Genomic DNA, 22,127 nt, shown 5'->3' with positions numbered 1-22,127 from the left:
GAAAAAAATCTATGACATATTCTGCCTTCGTTTTTGAAGGTCTTGTGTTTGTGTTTTCATAGAAATGCTGAGGCTGAAAGTCAGGATGGCAAAAAATTAACTAGGAATAAACTAGAACAGGCAAGCAGGACTGGCAGGATCTACATGAAGAAACCAGAGCTGCCCACTGAAAACATATCATGGTGTGAAATATGTTTTGTCTGTCATAATCCAGAGAGATTTTTCGGCAAAATCAGTTAATTTGTGCTCATTAAGACAGCAAAAACAATCTGTCAACCTGACCCTCTTCACCATCTTTCTGTGAGCCTTAGGGCTGTCCAGACGCTATGGGGGAGGCCTGCCTGTCTGACAGCTGATTAGAATACTTCAGTGAGATCCTGCTCTGAATAGGAATTTTTAAACAAGCGCAGTGAACTTCTTCCTCATTCTGCCTAGGTGCTAACAGACCTTCAAAGGATACTGGGATGCTTTCAAAAAAAAAAAAAAAAGATTACATTAATTAAGGAACATTGGATCAGATGTCCTCTTGCATCTAAAGAACATGTTTATTCCAGCATCCGCAGGTAAATGAGGGAGACTTCACCAAGGAATGTTTTCTGAGGTTTTTCTTCACCAAGTAAGGTGTTATAAAGTGTTTGTTTTCTGTTGTTTTGCAAAGCAAACTTCCACACCAACATAACAGTCACCACACTAAAGCTGAGGAAAGACTGGCATAAGTGCTTTCTCATTCTAAGAATCTGTAAACACAAACACTTGTGCACACACATACAGAGTGAATCATTTCAGCACATGTGGTAAGGTGATGGTTTGGTGATTTTGTGAGTATATTTAATTGGCAAGATAGTAACAAATCAAATATACTGCTATTCCTTCAGGCATTGTCCCAGGAAATACATACAGTTGATGGGATTATTGACCTCTTAGCAGCAAAAAACACGTCTTATATAGCTCTCTATCTTAAAGAGAACTTTTGATAAATGCATATTGAATAGATAAATGAATGAAGTGATGAATTAATAGATAAATTGAATGAATGGTTGAATGTGTGCAAAGATGAAACACAAGTGTGACAGCTTTGGATAATGTATAGTTTTATCACTCTATTTTCCTAGGTAATCTTTTGAAACTTGCTTACCTAAATTATCCAGAAATCCAGTAGCTCCTGAAGTGTTCTAACTTTAACTGTTAATCTGGGGGGCTGCTCAGCCCTACATGCATTTGGAAAGAGTGACAAATCCATTATTATTGATTCCTACACTGACATAGCTGATTGCTGGTGGAAATAGACCGCTCTTAGTCACGGGGTTGTTTCTGACATCCAAGATAACACCCTCAAGAATTTACATCCCTCAAGAGGAATGCCCCACTTATAAACCTCAAGGGGAATGCCTCAACCTTGAGTTCCCAAAGCCAATTTCTTTAGTTTATCCTCACATGCAGGTCCTTTCTTTATAGAAAGCACAAAGCATAATGTGATAAACAGGGTTTAAGTCTGAGAGACTTCTAGCCTTGCTCTCATACTGAACTGAAACTAGCCCTGTCCCCCTGTCGTGGATTGAATTGTGTCCCCCCAAAATAATGTGTGTCAACTTGGTTAGTCCATGATTCCCAGTATTGTGTGATTGTCCACCACTTTGTCATCTAATGTGATTTTCCTATGTGTGGTAAATCCTACCTCTATGATGTTAATGAGATGGGATAGGAGGCAGTTATATTAATGAGGCAAGACTCAATCCACAAGATTAGATTGTGTCTTGAGCTAATGTCTTTTGAAATATAAAAGAGAGAAGTGAGCAGAGAGAGGAGGGGACCTCATACCACCAAGAAACAGCACCAGGAGCGGAGTGTGTCTTTTGGACCCAGCGTTCCTGCGCAGAGTAGCTCCTACTCCAGGGGAAGATTGAAGACAAGGATCTTCCTCCAGAGCCAACAGAGAAAGCCTTTTCCTGGAGCTTATGCCCAGAATTTAGACTTCTAACCTACTAGACTGTGAGAGAATAAACTTGTTTGTTAAAACCATCCACTTGTGGTATTTCTGTTACAGCAGCACTAGATGACTAAGATACCCCCCAAATTTTTAACCTTGATGTTTATCTTAGTTATCTAGTGCTGCTGTAACAGAAATACCAGAAGTGGATGTCTTTAACACAGAGAAATTTATTCTCTCACAGTCTAGGAGGCTAGAAGTCTGAATTCAGGGTGCCAGCTTCAGGGGCAGGGTTTCTGTCTCTGTTGGCTCTGTGGGAAGGTCCTTGTCATTAATCTTCCCCAGAGAAGGAGTTTATTCATGCAGGTACTACAGGTCCAAAGGATGCACTATCCTCCTGGCTCTTATTTCTTGATAGTGTGAGGTCCCCATGTGTCTCTGCTTGCTTCTCTCTTTTATATCTTAAAGAGATTCACTTAAAACACAACCTAATCTTGTAGATTGAGTCCTGCCTCATTGATACAACTGCTGCTAATCCCAACTCATTAACATCATAGAGATAGGATTTACAACACATAAGAAAACCCCCTGCAGCAGCTGGTGGGTTCAAACCTCCAACCTTTTGGTTAGCCAAGCACTTAACCACTGCACTACCAAGGTGCCTCTCTACATAGCAAGGGATGTGGAAAGAGACTTCCCTTGTCAGGCTACCAAATGTCCTGCTACTTCATCGAGGGAAATAAGCCTTATCTTTCCATAATTACGGTGGCAGTGGTAGGTCAATTGTAGAATTCTCACCTTCCATGTGGGATACCAGGGTTTGATTCCTGGCCAGTGCACCTAATGCTCATCCACCACCCCACAAGCCGTCCATCAGTGGAGGTTTCTGTGTTGCTATGATGCTAAGCAGGTTTCAGCAGAGCTTCCAGACTAAGACAGACTAGGAGGAAAAGTCTGGTGATCTACTTCTGAAAATCAGCCAATGAAAGCCCTATGGATCAGAACAGTTCAATCTGCAACTGATCATAGGAATAGCCCAGAACTGGGTGATATTTTGTTTAGTTGTGCATGATATTGCCATGAGTTGGAGGCCAACTCAACAGCAGCTAACAACAACGCTCTACTGACTTTTACCTGAAACACAAGACTTGCCCTAAGGTAAATTGATGGGTCCATCCAACAAAGAAAATGAAGAATCTACTTGTCTAGCTAAAGCAATTTTGAGTTCTGTCTCTCATCGTCTCACCCAATATTGCCCTGCAATAACAATAACAAATATTGAGTATTTAGGAGCCCCCGGGTTGCACAAACAGTTAAGCACTTGCCAACTAGCAGAAAGATGGTTGGCTCAATCCCACCAAGAGGTGCCTCAGAATACAGGCCTGGTGATCTGCTTCTGAAAGGTCACAGCCTTGAAAACTCTAGGAAGCTGCTTTACTCTACACACACGGAGTCGCCATGTGGCAGAAACGACTCTGCAGCAAGTAACAACAACAACATATTAAGTATTTACTGTATACCAGGCCCTTTGTTAAGCACTTTACATGCATTAACTCATTTAATTTTCACGTAATCTCTGTGATAGACACAATTATAATCTCCTTTTTATAGATTGGAGCTCTGGGGGCACAGTGGTTAAGAGCTACAGTGAGCTATGACTGCTAACCAAAAGGTTGGCAGTTTGAATCCACCAGTGCTCCTTGGAAACCCTATGAGGCAATTCTACTCTGTTGTATAGTGTTGCTATGAGTCAGAATTGACTCAATGGCAACAGGTTTGGGTTTTTGGTTTTTAAAGATTAGGAACCTGAGGCCCAGAGAAGTTCAGGAACTTGGACAAGGTTAAAGAACCAGTAAGAGGTAAATCCAGATTGAAATGAGGGACATCTAATTTGTGCCAAAAACCAGCTCTGTGCAACACGCCTGTCTTAGACTGGGTTCTTTAGAAAAGCAAAACCAGTAAAGCATGTGTGTTTATATGTATATGTATATGTATATGTATATGTATATGTATATGTATATGTATATGTATATGTATATGTATGTGTATGTGTATGTGTATGTGTATGTGTATGTGTATGTGTGTGTGTGTGTGTGTGTGTGTGTGTGTATGTGTATGTGTATGTGTATGTGTCTATGTATATATTGAGAGAGAGAAAGAGAATTAACACAAGGAAATGGCTTATGCAGCTGTAGAGGCAGACAAGTCCCAAGTCCCTGGGTCAGGAATCAAGCTTGAGGATCCTCCTGACTCACGAACCTGCAGGGACTAATGAAGCCAACGTCAGCATGTCAGATGGCAGACCACTACCTCACAGGCTGTAGAGGCTGACAAGTTCATGATTGACAGGTAAGATGGCAGGCTTATAAGAATCTTATATCCAGCAAAAATGTAGCTCAAATATGAAGGTGAAATTAGGACATTTCCAGACAAACGGAAGTTTAGGGATTTCATAAAAACCAAGCCAAAACGACAAGAAATACTAAGGGGAGCTCTTTGGTTAGAAAATCAATAGTATCAGGTATCAACCCAAGACCAGAAACCTGGGCAGATCAATCAGAAGTCAACCCAGACAGGGAAATCGCAAAAACAAATCAAGATAAAAAAACACTCAAAACAGGGAAACAGCGATGTTATTATGTAAAAGAAGACAACATTAAAACAATAAAGAGGGACTTTTTTTTTAGAAATGTAGTCATAGATCTTCCATATGGAGAGGAAGACAAGGCAATACAAAGAAATAAAATATAGGTTTAAATTTAGAAAAATAGGGGTAAATAATAAGGTGACCACAAAGGAGACAAACTATCCTACATATCAAAATAGAAGAAAAGAAAAAAATAGAGAGTCAGCAGAAACAAAATCAACAACAATGAATATGAGGAAAAGACAATATATAAAGATAATCTACTCAGCGCATAAAATTAAGTGGGAAAAAGAAACCGTCAACAACACAAAAAAGGCATCAAAATGATAGCACTAAATTCATACCAATCCATAATTATCTGAATGTAAATGGACTAAATGCACCAGTAAAGAGACAAAGAGTGGCAAAATGGATTAAAAAACATGATCCATCTATATGCTGCCTACAAGAGACACATCTAACACTTAGAGACAAAAGCAAACTAAAACCTAAAGGATGGAAAAAAATATATCAAACAAACCACAATCAAAAATGAGCAGGAGTGGCAATAATAATTTCTGACAAAATAAACTTCAAAGTTAAATCCATCATAAAGGATAAGGAGCAACACTATATAATGATTAAAGGGACAATACACCAAGAAGATATAACCATATTAAATATTTATGCACCCAATGACAGGGCTGCAAGATACATCAAACAAACTCTATCAACATTGAAAAATGAGATAGAAAGCTCCACAATTATAATAGGAGACTTCAACACACCACTTTGAGTGAAGGACAGGACATCCAGAAAGAAGCTCAGTAAAGACATGGAAGATCTAAATCCCACAATCAGTCAACCTGACCTCATAGACATATACAGAACACGCCACCCAACAGCAGCCAAGCATACTTTCTTTTCTAGTGCACATGGGACATTCTCTAGAATAGACCATATATTAGGTCATAAAGCAAGCCTTAGCAGAATCCGAAACACTGAAAGATTACAAAGCATCTTCTCTGACCATAATGCCATAAGAGTGGAAATCAACAACAGAGAAAGCAGGGAAAAGAAACCAAACACTTGGAAACTGAACAATATCCTGCTCAAAAAAGACTGGATTGTAGAAGACATTAAGAATGGAATAAAGAAATTCATAGAATCCAATGAGAATGAAAACACTGCCTATCAGAACCTTTGGGACACAGTGAGAGCAGTGCTCAGAGGTCAATTTACATCCATAAATGCACATATACAGCAAGAAGAAAGGGCCAAAATCAAAGAATTACCCCTACAACTTGAAGAGATAGAAAGAGAGCAACAAAAGAAACCCTTAGGCACCAGAAGAAAACAAATAATAAAAATTAGAGCAGAACTAAAATAGAAAAACAATTGAAATAATTAAAAAGACCAAAAGCTGGTTCTTTGAAAAAATCAACAAAATGGATAAAGCGTTGGTCAAACTGACAAAAGAAAAACAGGAGAGAAAGCAAATAACCCGAATAGGAAATGAGATGGGCGATATTACAACAGACCCAACTGAACTTTAAAGAATCTTATCAGATTATTATGAAAAATTGTACTCTAACAAATTTAAAAACCTAGAAGAAATGGATGAATTCCTAGAAACACGCTACCTACCTACACTAATGCAACAGAGGTAGAAAAACTAAATAGATTCATAACAAAAGAAGAGATTGAAAAGGTAATCAAAAAACTCCCAACAAAAAAGGCCCTGGCCCGGACAGCTTCACTGCAGAGTTCTACCAAACTTTCAGAGAAGAGTTAACACCACTACTAAATACTAAAGGTATTTCAAAGCATAGAAAAGGACAGAATACTCCCAAACTCATTCTGTGAAGTCAGCATATCCCTGATACCAAAACCAGGTAAAGGCACCACCAAAAAGAAAATTACAGACCTATATCTCTCATAAACTTAGATGCAAAAACCCTCAACAAAATTCTACCCCATAGAATTCAACAACATATCAAAAAAAATAATTCCCCATGACCAAGTGAGATTCATACGAGTTATGCAGGGATGGTTCAACATTAGAAAAACAATTAATGTAAACCATCACATAAATAAAACAAAAGACAAGAATCATGTGATTTTATCAACTGATGCAGAAAAGGCATTTGACTAACTCTAACACCCATTCATGATAAAAAAAAAAAAAACTCTCAGCAAAATAGGAATAGAAGGAAAATTCCTCAACATAATAAAGAGCATTTATACAAAGTCAACAGCCAACATCATCCTAAATGGAGAGAGCCTGAAAACATTCCCCTTGAGATTAGGAACCAGACAAGGATGCCTTTTATCCCTACTTATATTCAACATTGTGCTGGAGGTCCTAGCCAGAGCAATTACACTAGATAAAGAAATAAAGGGCATCCAGATTGGCAAGGAAGAAGTCAAAGTATCCCTATTTGCAGATGACATGATCTTATACACAGAAAACTCTAAAGAAGGAATCCTCAAGAAAACTATTGAAACTAACAGAAGAGTTCAGCAGAGTATCAGGATACAAGATAAACATACAAAAATCAGTTGGATTCCTCTACATCAACAAAAAAAACATCAAAGAGGAAACCACCAAATCAATACCATTTACAGTAGCCCCCAAGAAGATAAAATATTTAGGAATAAATCTTACCACAGATGTAAAAGACTTTTACAAAGAAAACTACAAAACACTTCTGAAAGAAACCAAAAGAGACCTACGTAAGGGGAAAAACATAACTTGCTAATGGATAAATGCATAGGAAGACTTAAGATTATTAAAATGTCTGTTCTACCAAAAAGAATCTATACATTTAATGCAATTCTGATGCACATTCCAACAACAGTTTTTAAAGAGATGGAGAAACAAATCACCAACTTCCTATGAAAGGGAAAGAGGCCCCGGATAAGTAAGTAAAGCATTACTGAAAAAGAAGAACAAAGTGGGAGGCCTTACTCTAACTGATTTTAGAACCTATTATACTGCCACAGTAGTCAAAACAGCCTGGTACTGGTACAACAACAGATACATAGACCCATGGAACAGAATTGAGAATCCAGGCATACATCCATCCACATATGAGCAGTTGATATTTGACAAAGGCCCCAAAGCATTTAAATGGGGAAAAGACAGTCTTTTTAACAAATGGTGCTGGCATAACTGGATATCCATCTGCAAAAAAATGAAACAAGACCCATACCTCACACCATGTACAAAAATGAGCTCAAAATGGATCAAAGACGTAAATATAAAATCTAAAACGATAAAGATCATGGAAGAAAAAATAGGGACAACGTTAGGGGCCTTAATGCGTGTCATAAACATTACACAAAACATTACTAAAAATGCAGAAGAGAAACTAGATAACTGGGGGCTCCTAAAATTCAAACACCTATGCTCATCCAAAGACTTCATCAAAAGAGTAAAAAGATTACCCACAGACCAGGAAAAATTTTTAGCTATGACATTTCTGGTCAGCACCTGATCTCTAAAATCTACATGATACTGCAAAAACTCAACTACATAAAGACAAATAACCCAATTAAAAAGTGGGCAAAAGGTATGAACAGGCACTCTACTAAAGAAGATATTCAGGTAGCTATCAGAAACATGAGGAAATGCTCATGATCATTAGCCATTAGAGAAATCCAAATCAAAACTGTAATGAGACTCCATCTCACTCTAACAAGGCTGGCATTAATCCAAAAAACACAAAATAGTAAATGTTGGCAAGGTTGTGGAGAGACTGAAACACTTATACACTGCTGGTATGAATGTAAAATGGTACAACCACTTTGGAAATTGATTTGGTGCTTCCTTAAAAAGCTAGAAATAGAACTACCATATGATCCAGCAATCCCACTCCTTGGAATATACCCTAGAGAAATGAGCCTTCACACGAACAGATACATGCACACCCATGTTCATTGCAGCACTGTTTACAGTAGCAAAAAAATGGAAGCAACCAAGATGCCCATCAATGGATGAATGGATAAATAAATTATGGTATGTTCACACAGTGGAATACTACACATCAATAAAGAAGAGTGACGAATCTGTGAAACATTTCATAACACGGAGGAATCTGGAAGGCATTATGCTGAGTGAAATTAGTCAGTTGCAAAAGGACAAATATTGTGTAAGACCACTATGATAAGAACTCGAGAGATAGTTCAAGCAGAGAAGAAAATATTCTTTGATGGTTACGAGATGGGGGACGGAGGGAGGGTGAAAGAGTGGTATTCACTAATTAGATAGTAGATAAGAACTACTTTAGGTGAAGGGAAAGATAACACACAATACAGGCCTTGTCAGCATGACTGGACTAAACCAAAAGCAAAGAAGTTTCCTGAATAAACTGAATGCTTCAAAGGCCAGTATGGCACGGTCCGGGGTTTGGGGACCATGGTTTCAGAGGACATCTAAGTCAATTGGCATAATAGAATCTGTTAAGAAAACATTCTGCATCCCACTTTGGAGAGTGTCATCTGGGGTCTTAAATGCTAGCAAGTGGCCATTTAAGATGCATCAATTGGTCTCAACCTACCTGGACCAAAAGAGAATGAAGAACAGCAAGGACACCAAGGTAATTATGCATCCGAGAGACAGGAAGGGCCACATAAACCAGAGGCTACAACAGCCTGAGACCAGAAGAACTAGATGGTGCCTGGCTACAACCAATGACTACCCTCACAGTGAACGCTACAGAGAACCCCTGAGGGAACAGGAGAGCAGTGGGATGCAGACCCCTGATTTTCATAAAGAGACCAGACTTAATGGTCTGACTGAGACTAGAAGGACTCTGGTGGTCACGGCTCCCAGATCTTCTGTTGGCCCAGGACAGGAACCATTACCAAAGCCAACTCTTCAGACAGGGAGTGGACAGGACAATGGGATGGAGAGGGATGCTGGTGAGGAATGAGCTTCTTGGATCAGGTGAACAGTTGAGACTATGTTAGCATCTCCTCTCTGGAGGGTAGAGGGGGTTAGAAACTGGCGAAATGGATACTAAAAGAGAGAGTGAAGCAAGGGAGTGGGCTTTCTCATTGGAGGAGAGAAATTGGGAGTATGCAGCAAGGTGTATATAAGTTTTTGTGTGAGAAACTGACTTGATTTGTAAACTTTCACTTAAAGCACAATAAGAAAAAAAAAAAAAAGATGGCAGGCTTAGTACCAAGTACCAAGAACCAGAGGTCAGATGATGATGAACAAAAGGCAGGATCCAGAACAAGCAAGGGAGCTTTGGCAATGTCTATATATACATATATAAAGTGGATGCAGGGTACACCCTTGAGGAAACTCCCCTTACACCTGATTGATTGATCACAACAGATCACATCATGGTGGATGACCACATCATTACCTAACTGCCAAATTGCATCATTACATAACTGCTAAACTACATCATTACACAACTGCCAAACCACTGAGAATCATGGCTCAGCCAAGTTGACACACAACCTTTACCATCACAGTTCACCCCTTGTCAATTTGGCACTTGTACACCTCTCCTAACCCATACACAATTTCTAAGAAAAGACAATTACATACTTGCACTTAATATGACACAACTAACATAATAGAACAAAAAACACACTAGCACTATTTATATCTTATATTTTATAAGTGAAGAAAACAAAAAATGTGATGCACAAGACAAGAAAGAAATACTCATAACAATTATAGTCCTCATTGCTGCAACTGGTCACATGGTCATAACTGGTATTCAGAACAACCTTCTTTCACCAACCATTCCGTATTCCCTTTACCATCAAAACACCACAGCTGGTGGTGAGTCTTTACTTGGTGGGGTAACCCAAACCTACATTCCTGAGAGGTCTGGGCCATTACTAGTCATGTCAGAATTGGGTTGCTGTAGTTTTCCATTGACTTTAATCAGAGAACACGGTAGTACCAATAAAAAAAAAAATAGATGTCCTAAAAGCTCTCCTGTATTCCAGATATATTTTTTTATCTCTATTATGCAACATCAACCCAATAGTCAGGATCATCATACCAGCCAATACTGTTACTCCCTTCTTTGCCTGTTGATCCAGAGGCATGAGAATCCCAAAGTGGCTGAGTGGCATTTCTAACTTCCAGTTCAATGGAATCCATGTTGTGTCTCCAGATGGGAGCATTTTTTCCCTTTGGAACTAAGACCTCTAGACCCACAGAGCATAGGGTTATGGGGATAGGAAGCAAAAAATTTTCAAGCGGGTCACTAGGAGTAATAGTGAGTGGTGGCACTCCCATTTACACCCTTTGATCCCTGAAACTGTGAATCCTGGCTATGGGAGAAACAGCACCGTATATTGGACACTGGTTTAGAGCATATGCAGCCTCCTGAAAAACATTGCCCCAACCCACCAAAGCATTGCTACCTAGCTGATCATAATTGTGTCTTTAGAAGGCCATTCCATCATTCTGTCAAGCCAGCTGCTTCAGGATGATGGGAAATACAGTAAGACTAGCAAATTCCACAAGCATGGGCCCATTACCATACTTCATCTGCTGTGAAGTCAGTGTCTTGGACCGAAGTGATGTTGTGTGGGATTTTGTGATAGTGAATAAGATTTTCTGTGAGTTTGCCAATGGTAGTTTTGGAAGAGGCATTGTGTGCAGAGAAAGCTAATCTGTATCCAGAGAAAGTGCCTGTCTGAGTAAGAATAAAATGCTGCACTTTCCATGACGGAAGTTGCCCAAATGTAATCAACCTACCATCAGGTTGTTGGCTAATCACCTCAAGGAATGGTGCCATACTGAGGATTCAGTGTTGGTTTCTGCTGCTATCAGATTGGGCACTCAGCAGTGGCAGTAGCCAAGTCAGCCTTGGTGATTGGGAGTCCATATTGCTGTGTCCATGCATAATCTCCATCCCTACCACCATGACAATTTTGTTCATAAGCCCATTGAGTTATGGGTAATGATGAAAGTGGCTGGGGAAAGAGGATGACTGGTTTCCACTGAACACATCACCCTCTCCACTTGATTGTTAAAATACTTCTCTGCATAGATCACTTTTTGATGAGCATTCATATGAGACACAAATATCTTCACTTCTTCATTCAGAGAGGTCTATCCACATACCTCTTCCTCATACCTCCTAGTCTTCATTTTTCCAATCATGTTCCTTCCAAGTCTCTGACCATCTAGCCAAACCATTGGCCACAGCCCATGAATCAGTATGCAGTCACACATTTGGCCATTTCTCCTTCCAAGCAAAGTGAACAACCAAGACCACCACTTGAAGCTCTGTGCATTGAGAAGGTTTCCCTTCACCACTGCCCTTCAGAGAGGTCCCAGAAAGGGGCTGTTGTGCTGCCACTCTCCACTTTCAAGTGGTGCCTGCATATCGTGCAGAAACATTTGTAAACCAGGCAAGAGTTTCCTCTCCCTCAGACAACTGATCATAAGGAACTCCCCATGAGGCCATAGGTTCAGACTGGAAGAGGGCAGGTAATGTGACAGGAATGCAGATCATGGGCATTTGGGCCATTTCCTCATACAACTTGTGCCTTCAGGTCCTGCTCAGACCTGGTCTAATACTACTTCCATTTAATGATAAAGTGCTGCTGTGCAAGTCCAACTTTATGACTCTGTGGATCAGACAACACCCAGTTCACGATGGGCAGCTCAGACCACATAGTGACTTGGTGGCCCAAGGTTGAAGATTTAGTCTCTACTAAGGTATCAAAAGGTGCTTCTCAAATGGAGAGTAGTAATCTGCAGAGGATGACAGCATTTTGCTCCAAAATCCTAAGGGTCTGCACTGCTATTCACTAATAAGGGCCTGCCAAAGACTCCAAACAACACCTCTATCAGCTACTGACACTTCAAGCACCATTGGATCAGCCAGATCATATGGCCCAAGTGGCAGAGCAGCTTGCACAGCAGCCTGAACCTGTTGCAGAGCCTTCTCTTGTTCTGGGCCCCACTCAAAACTAGCAGTTTTCGAAACACTTGATAAATAGGTCAGAGTGTGGTTGGTCTTGTTAGGTGCGGTGGAGTTGATTTTGACTCATAGCAATCCTATGTACAACAGAACAAAATACTACCTGATCCTGCACCATTCTCATTGTATGCTTGAGCCCATTGTTCGCAGCCACTGTGTCAATCCATCTGGTAGAGAGTCTGCCTCTTTTTTGCTGACTCTCTACTTTACCAAGTATGATGTCCTTTCCAGGGAATGCGCCCTTCTGATAACATGTCGTACTTATTCCAAGACGTATTTGTTCATTCTTTTGGCAGTCCATGGTATGTTCAATATTCTTCATCAACACCACAATTCAAAAGCATCAATTCTTCTTCAGTCTTCCTTATTCATCGTCCAGCTTTCACATGTATATGAGGCAATTGAAAACAGTATGGCTTGGATCAGGTGCACCCTAGTCTTCAAAGTGAAGTCTTTGCTTTTTAACACTTTAAAGAGGTCTTTTGTAGCAGATTTGCCCAAAGCAATACATCATTTGATTTCTTGACTGCTGCTTCCAAGGGTGTTGATTGTGGATTCAAGTAAAATGAAATCCTTGACAACTTCAATCTTTTCTCCATTTATCATGATGTTGCTTATTGGTCCAGTTGTGAGGATTTTCTTTATGTTTACGACTGGAAGCAGAGTCATTGACATCTTTAAGACTAACCAGACTAACCAATTTAGAAAACGTATCCTTACAATTTTGTTTCTCGAGAACCACTCTCAGTAACAAATGTCTTCAGCTGGGTTCTTTAGAGAAGCAAATACATATACATATGTAGCATATACATAAACATAAAATTTTTTTTTTATATACATATACACATATATATACCAAAAAACCCAAATCTATTGCCATTGAGTTGATTCTGACTCATAGCGACCGTATAGGACAGAGTAGAATTGCCCCATAGGGTTTCTGAGGAAAGCCTGCTGGATTTGAACTGCCAATCTTTTGGTTAGCAGCCATAGGTCTTAAGCATTATGCCACCAGGGTGTATATATATATATAAAGAGATTTACCTCAAGGAAATGACTCACATGGCTGTAGAGGCTGGCAAGTCCCAAATTCATGGGTCAGGCATCAAGCTGGAGGCTTCTCCTGACTCACCATAGTTGCAGAGGCTGACAAACTCATGATCAACAGGTCAAACAGCAGGCCACTGGCTCAAGTTCCAAGAACCAGAGGTCAGATGATGATGTAGGATCCAGAGCAAGCAAGGGAGCTTTGCCAGAACATCAATATATATATATTAGATGCAGGCTATACCCTCAAGGAAACTCTCCTTACAAGTGATTGACTGGTCACATCAGATCACACCACGGAGGATGAATATATCCTTACATAATTGCCAAATTACAACCTTATGTAACTGCCAAATTACATCATTGCATAACTGCCAAATCACTGAGAATCAAGGCCCAGGCAAGTTGATACATTACCTTCACCATCACAACACCTATACTTCAAGCAAGATGTAGGGTGGGCAGACAGCAGAAGGCATAGAAAGGAAAGATCAGAGAGAGGCTACCAGTATAAGTCGACTGATTTTGTCTTTTTTTCCTGTGTCATTATGGCCCTTGGCCCCACCTTTATGAACAGAACTTTTTTTCATGCTTTCCTGCCAGCCCCTCAGAGAATTTAAGGTAAGTCTCAGTCTTCCCTGAATGAAATTTGATGACAAATATATTGTATGTGTCTATTTTCTGCAGCATTCTATGAGAATTAGCATACTTAAAGTTCATACGTGTTGTAATATGTTGTTCCTTTGGCCAATCATTGCTTGAATGTGGCCTTGCCTTTTTTTGCTTCCTTGGAGAACCAATTTTCTCAAATGCAGACCCCAGAAAAAATGCTGGTAGGAAGAACTGCTTTCAGTTTTTTCTATATGCTTCTACTGGCAAAGCATTTCACATGATGCCAAAGATAAGCAAAGAACAAGAAAATTTGAAAAAAAGTTGTTTTTAATGGTCAAAAATCCTTTTATTATATACGGCCATATATTTTTGTAGAATGTCAGAATTTACATGAGCAAATTATTCTTCCTTCTTCAAAATCGTTTTTCTTGTATTCCAGATCTTGTTGTTACAATGTACAAATTTTACTTGAAAATATTTCACCATTGATAGCAATCTAAAGATGTGCAAGTTTGCTCAAGCTATACTAGGATACACTCTAGGACAATCAGTTGTCCTAGTAGGAACTCTTATTTCATGGGTAGCCAGCTAGCAAGCTAGCATTAAAATCAGGATGACCATACTCCAAAGTATCTTCTACACGTTTCAGATATGTTAATCTCAGACCTGATGTTGCTAATTACTACAATGAATTCCAGAAATGAGAATTCACTGGTGAAATTAGTGGCATTCACTATATGGGACTACACGAGCATCCTTACATGAACATAGAATAAGAATCTAGCAAGCTCCGTGGCCTGGACTGTTAGTGAAGCCATGTGAGGCTTGATCTCTCTGAGTCTAGCTATTAGATCAGAGGGCTCTGGTTTCCTGATGGTTACTATGAAGGTGAGTGAATCCTGTTTCTAAAATATCGTTCAGTCTGCCTAAACTGAATATTTCATGCCAGTTGTTGTCAGTCACAGAAAGCTACAGAGAGCTGGGATAACAACAAGCTTACAAAACAGGTTGTATGCACTATTTTGTGTCTGCTTGATAGAAAATAATAAATGTCTAAGCGTATGGCAGAGTTTGGCCTGAGATCTGCTTTTATGATAACGGTCTGTCCTTATTGCAGAGTCCATGAGTGGTGTAAATAGTTAACATGCTCAGCTGCTAATGGAACATTTGGAGGTTAGAGTCCACCCAGAGGCACCTCAGAAGAAAGGCCTGGAATCTACTTCTGAAAAATACCAAAAAAAAAAAAAAAAAACCGAACCCATCACCATCAAGTCAATTCCGACTCATAGCAACCCTATAGGACAGAGTAGAACTGCCCCACACAGTTTCCAAGGAGCACCTGGTGGATTCAAACTGCCGACCTCTTGGTTAGCAGCTATTGAAAACCCTGTGAAACACAGTTCTACTCTGACACTCAAGGGGTCACCATGAGTCAGATTGACTCAATGGCAACGGGTTTGGTTTATCCTTATTGCATAATAGCTTACCTTAATAACATCAAACTTCTTGGAGACCACATTTATCTACATAAACACCTAAGAGAGTGTACCATCCAATTGTCTTAGGGCAGTTTGCCCTGGGTTACTGGCACCTCTCATCCACTTACACAAGCTCGAAACCTGAGTCAGCTTTGCTGCTACCCTATTTCTTTCTTTTTTTTCTTTTTCAAAAAATAAATCAAACCAAGCGGCAAATCTAAACTGTTCTAAGATACTTTAGATACACTCTTCACTACTTCCACTGCTACTCATCCAGTGTAGCTCTTCATTATCTATCACAGGGATTATTGCCCAAATGTCTTTCATCTTAGTCTTTGCTTTCACATTTCTGCCATAACACTTCACAAGGGTAATCACGTCACCCACTGTTCAGAAACATTCAATAACTTCTCTCTCTCTCTTTTGTTTTTATTATTTATTTTTTTTAACAGTATAGAAGAGAATTCCTTAAATTGGAATTTGAGGACTGTCCCCATTCAGCACCGGTTTACTTTCTGGCTTCATATTCTCCCCTACTTCTCCCACAATAGCCACACACAGGCCAATTACTGCCAAGTCCTTGCTGTTGCTCTTGGGGTTCCCTCTGCCTAGAGTACACACCTTTCCTTCCTTGTCCTTCAAAGCTTATGTAAATGTCACCTCTTTAATCTTTCCGGATCCCCTTAATCAAAAGTAATCCTTCCTGCGTCTGTTATAACGTTTATCCAGGTTTGATGAGCATCATAATTAGTTGTTTTCTTCTGCCTCCCCTCCAAATTTAAGTGTCTTGAGGGCATGTACCACATCCTCTTCATTTTTTGACCTTTATAGCACAATCATATAGAGTCCCTTGGTGGTGTAAACAGTTAAGTGTTTGACTGCTAGCATTTTGGAAAACAGGCCTGGCAGTCGGCTTCCAAAAGTTCACAGCCTTGAAAACCCTATAGAGCAGTTCTCCTCCACATGCAGTGTTGCCGTGAGTCAGAATCGATTCTACGGCAACTAACAACAACAACAACACAGCACAATAATAGTATGTGCTCAGGAGATACTTTTGAACTGCATACTAGACATTCAGTTTAACAGTGGTTTTATTAAATGTCTAATCTAAAAGCAGTGACATTCAAACTTAGATGAATACAGAACTATGGTGGTGGTGGCGGGGTGGACAAGAAGATGTTACACTCACAGATTCTCCTGTCTCAACACCCAAAATGCTGATTTAGGGTCTAGGGCAAGCATTTTAAGCACAGACCAGGTCATTATGAAGCAGATGGTCTCAGGACCATCTTACAGTTGTCTATTAGTGAATGGTAGAACATGAACAAGGCAATCCTTGGAGACTGAACCCTGGTGGTCTACATATAAGCCCACATTCCCCAGCCTCTACATCTATCCATGTGGATAAAAGCACTTGGAAAGAACAACAACAATAAAGGTCTAAAAGTAAGGCTCTCTCTGTGTGGGAGATAGCCAGTCCCAGCCCCATCGGCAGCACCAGAGTTCCTAGAGTCGTAGTTATAGCTGGTGGGAGCACCTTAAGAAGGAGAGGTACGCTCTGCCTCTGTGGCTGGGTCTCCAGGGAAACACCTGCTGAATTTGCTCTCAGTGGCCCACACGAGTAATTCACAACTCTTTATTTTTTTTACTGTGATCCAGTGCTGCTGCTGGTGTGAGCGATTCCTCTCTACCTGGTGGTCCCAAGAAACCTCTAAATTCAGTTCAAGACCTTGTGTGGCAAGAGGAGAAGAAGCACAGCTCTCCAGAGAGGTGCAATCAGCAAGGACATTTGCCCTGCAGTGCCATCAGGGTAGAGTCATGCAAATATTGCTCCTCTCAGGTTTCAAACCTCACTGATTAGCCAAACACTGAATTCTCTTCAGGAGGAGAGAATCAGGCATCATCATTTCCTGAGAGCCCTCTAGCCTGGGTTACTGTCACAGCCTGCCCTCCTCTTCAACCTGCTGCTTAGAAATGCTGCTTCCTGATGCCACATTGTTTAATTAAGAAGCTTTGTTAAACTCTAATGCTGAGTTGGGCCTTACAGGAAGAAACAGCATTGTAACACCTTTTATTTTGAGAGTGTAACCAGAGTTTTTCAAGATTTTTTAAAAAAAAACAGATAAAAGAAAATCCTTGCATGTCCCCACTGCTCCCAGAACTTATTTTCATTTTAGTGGTAAAGATCACAGGAGCCATAATTTTGTGATCTGGGATAAGTTACCTAACTGACTTGTTGTGCCTTAGTTTCCTCATTTGCATAAATGAAATAATAATACTACCTCACAACTGGTGATACAACTGTTAAACAGTAGACTGCTAACCTAAAGGTTGGCAGTTTGAACCCACCCAGCAGCTCTTTGGGAGAAAGACCTGGATCTGCTTCCACAAAGATTATAGCCCAGAAAACCCTACAGGGCAGTTCTACTTTGTTTCACGTGGTCACCATGAGTTGGAATGGACTGATCGCACCCAACAACAACCTCACGGGATCATTGTGAGGATTACATAAATTAATAAGTGAATTAATGTGGCCATTACAATTATTGGAGCCCTGGTGGCACAGCGGTTAAGTGCTAGGGCTGCTAAACAAGGTCTGCAGTTCGAATCCGCCAGCCATTCCTTGGAAACCCTATGGGGCAGTTTTACTCTGTCCTATAGAGTTGCTATGAGTTGGAATCAATTCGACCGCAACAGGTTTGTTTTTTGGTTTTATTATAATTCTTACCCATGAAGAATAGAACATTTTCTGACATTAAACTAATACCACTTTAACCAAAAATAACTAGACATTTGCCACTTTTCCTGGTTGCTTCAATGACGGGGTGGGGGTGGTGAAGGGGGCACAGCTCTTTAGACCTTGCCCCGTATGACCGAGAGGCAGAAATCGCTTATCGGAGCACCACGACCCAAGCGTATGCTAAAAACCTCAGCCAATGTCGTTCAGGAAGAGAAGATTTCTGATGAATTTCTGCTGCCCAATTCATGCACAGAAAAAGAACAGCAACCAGTGCAATTAGCAAGCAGATCTTCAAGCAACCGGATTTACACCTGGACATAAACATGTTCGCTGAGGCTGGGATGAACATTTGCTAAGGCAAAAAAAAAAAAAAAAAGGCAAAAGCTTATTCAAAAATTGTAAAGCTAATGATCTTGCACCAACAGCACAACCTTGAGCTTACTGCCACATAGAATGCAAAGTGTAAACACTCAATGGAAGAAAACAAGCAACAATAATGGTTCTTCTTGTGACCCCAGTGCTGCGACTCTTTGAGTGCTTTTGAGGTCAGTGGAAACACTTTCCTACTTGCTGATAGTTTTTTACGCAGTTTTGTATGTATTTTATGATCTGACTTGATACAGATGAGAAGCACTTTATCAGTCAGCATGGATGCAATAACTGCTGCTCTTCCTCCGATTTCTTATCCCCAGAAGTGGAAATAATCAGCCCTTTTTGACGTGTTGTTGAGGGCTGTAGGTAAAATCATTAAGGTTCCTTCTGTGGCTTAGGGACATTTGTGGAATTTCTCACAGATGGGGGTTGGGAACTGGAGCTGTGTAAAAGTAAACACACAGTAAACATTCCATTATTTAGAATTCCAGTATCTATATCTCTCTATTAACTGGAAGAAGGGCATAGTGGAAGAGATAGAGAACATGAAATGAATGGACCTGGGTAGGGATGCTGTTTTCCAGCTTCCAACAAGTTAAATACCACTATGAACTTTCAGTTGTCTTATCGCAAAAATAAGGTAGACAGTAGATCAGAACTTACAGGATTTTCATGAGGATAAAATGAAATAACACATGTGAAACTGGTGTGTACAGTGCCTGGAACAAAGAGTTCAATAAATGTTGAATAAACATGCAATAATAGAAAGTATTTGACCATGATTAAATTGAACAATATCTATATTATAATAAATGTTCTCTTCTTTTTTTCTGTCTCCCCAACATCCAATTCCTTCCCCACATTAAGGGAACTCCCCATTGCATGTTCGTGATGAAGTGACCCCTTTGACTATTAAAGAAGTAAAAAATGGGAAGGCACCCTCTACTTACCTCCTAGAAACTAGGAACAGGCACATTATTATATATTTTACTAATTTGTCATATCTATGGTTCATTGTCTGTATTCTCCCCAATCATCTAAGCTTCATAAGAGCAAGTGTTTTATCTAAAATTCAAAATGTTCATTACTATATGCCCAGCATCTAAAATGGTGTCTGACACACAAAAGGTGACAATAAATCCATGTAGAATTTGGTACTTCTACCCAAAATACTAAGTTTCAAAAAAAACAATGCAAAATTAAGAGACAACAAGACTCAATGGAGATGCATGTCAGCGGATCCACCGAGCACTATAGCAGAGGAAGCAGCATGCCCAGAATATTCCTGCCTTTCACCCTCCACGTCCTCCTTGTTCTTGCATGTTTCCCAAGATCGCTTTTGCAGATTCCTCCAAATTTTGTAAGCTGCCCAGTACTCTTCCTATAAATCCCTTTATTAATTAAAACAGGACTAGTTTATTTTACTTGCAACTATGTAACTGATACGGAGTTGATGCTTCTCTCATGCCTGCTGAACAGTAACTGCTAAAATCCGCATTGCTGGGAACCTATGATGACAGATGCAATCCTATTTTTGATGGTGTCACATATGGCTTGAGCTAACTACCCATATGCTTAATCATCAGTTTAACAACTAGGTTGACAATTAGCTGTATTAGAACCTTGCCCTTCCAGCTCTAATAGCAATAAATTCAACAATCATACAACTATCTCTACTGAATGTGAGCAATGTCTTGAACCAGAGATAGTTCTTACCTTCAAAATGGCGACACGGTAGTAGGCAGAGACTTTTTTAGGACATAAAAAGCACTAACTATAAAAAAAAAAAAAAAAAAAGTGGTTTAAACCTCTGTTACTTGAAATATAATTTTAAGAAAATGGAAAGGTAAGCAAAATGATGCTGAGTAATAGTGAGTGGGAGTTCAGAGATGGTGAACGGGGTTGCTCTCTTAGATAGGGTAGTCAGCCAATGACTCTCTGAAAGGGTGATATTTGAGCAAAATCATGAGTAAAGAGGGATCTAGCGATATCTGAAGGAAGCACATTTCAGACAGAAGGAACAGTTAATTTGAATGCCTTGAAGAGGGGACGTGACTGGTTATTTGGGGAACAGCAACCAGCAGGGGAGGATGTGGTGGCTCCAGAGCAGAAACAAGGGGGAACAAGGTAAGAAATCTCAAAAGTAATAGGATTTAGGGGCAGGAGCAACCTCACAGAGCAGTGAATCTTAATATTGTGAATATGAACTACCTGAGGACCCTATTAAACTGCAAGCTTTGATTCAGTAGGTCTGGGGTTAGGGCCTGAGGTTTTGCATTTCTAACAAGCTCACAGACCACTTTTTAAATAGGAAAAGTATAGGGCCTTGGAGGGTACTTTAAGGAGTAGCATGATCTGCCAGCTGTGTCTAAAGGATCACAGAGTCAGGGAAAACAAGAGACTCTTGAAATGCATTGAAGAGATGATGGTGATTTGAACTAGGATGGTTATGAAGCATATGACAAGAAATGGTTGAATTTTTAACATATGTTTAAAATAAGGATGAAAGGCCATTTGCTAAAAAATTTAATTTTCCATGTGAGATTAAGAACGAGGCCCAGGATGACTCCAGGATTTTGTACTAGTAAATAAATATATGAGTCTGTAGGGGAAAGTTCCAAGGTTGGGACATAAACTTAAGAGTAGCGAGGGTATAGATGATACTTCACGCCATGAGGTGAGATGAGATCACCAAGTGACTGTAAATAGAAGAAGATATCCTAGGGCTGATTCTGGGTGTACTCTGAAGTTAGGAAGTCAGGAGATGAGGTGGAACCAGTGAGAACTGAGAAAGAATTGTGTCTCAGGAGCCAAGTCATGATAGTTTTTCAAGGAGAGCGTTGCTAATGTGTCAAATTTGCTGAGTGATTGAGTAATATGGAGACTGAGAATGTCACTGGATTTGGAAAGGAAGGGGCCACCGGTGATCTTTATAAGAGCTGTTTTGGTGGAATAGTTGTATAAATGCCTGAGCAGAGTGGGTTTTAGGAGCCCTGGTGGCACAGTGGCTAAGCGTTAGGCTGCTAACTGAAATGTTGGCAATTTGAGCCCACAGCAGCTCCATGAAAAAGATGTGGCAGTCTGCTTCCATAAAGATTACAGCCTTAGAAGCTGTATGGGGCAGTTGTGCTCTGTCCTATAAAGTTGCTACAAGGTTGTTTATGAGTTGGAATTGACTTGACAGCAACAGGTTTGCTTTGGCTTTAGGGTGGGTTTTAGAAAGAATGAGAGGGGAGAAGTAGAGACAATTTCTACAGATATTTAGTGGGGCTTTAGTGTAAGAGACAACAGAGAAATGAGATACAGCTGGAAGGGAAAGCAGAACAACAGGAAGAATTTTTTTTTGTGATGGGAG

General features: G+C 40.1%; 1 long non-coding RNA gene across 1 annotated transcript in view; it reads left to right on the top strand.

The window, feature by feature from the left end:
* Window positions 1–20,641: 20,641 nt before the first annotated feature.
* The window catches only part of LOC111752325 (uncharacterized), a 104,496-nt gene continuing 103,010 nt past the window's right edge, over window positions 20,642–22,127 (top strand). The window contains exon 1 of the long non-coding RNA XR_002787288.2: window positions 20,642–20,899. This is a non-coding gene — a long non-coding RNA (uncharacterized LOC111752325). The remainder of the gene's footprint in view (window positions 20,900–22,127) is intronic.

Source organism: Loxodonta africana, chromosome 4 (genome assembly GCF_030014295.1).
Source record: "Loxodonta africana isolate mLoxAfr1 chromosome 4, mLoxAfr1.hap2, whole genome shotgun sequence".
NCBI classification, from domain to species: domain Eukaryota; kingdom Metazoa; phylum Chordata; class Mammalia; order Proboscidea; family Elephantidae; genus Loxodonta; species Loxodonta africana.
Note: the sequence above shows the minus strand (reverse complement) of the source record. Positions and strands in the feature narration are given on the sequence as shown.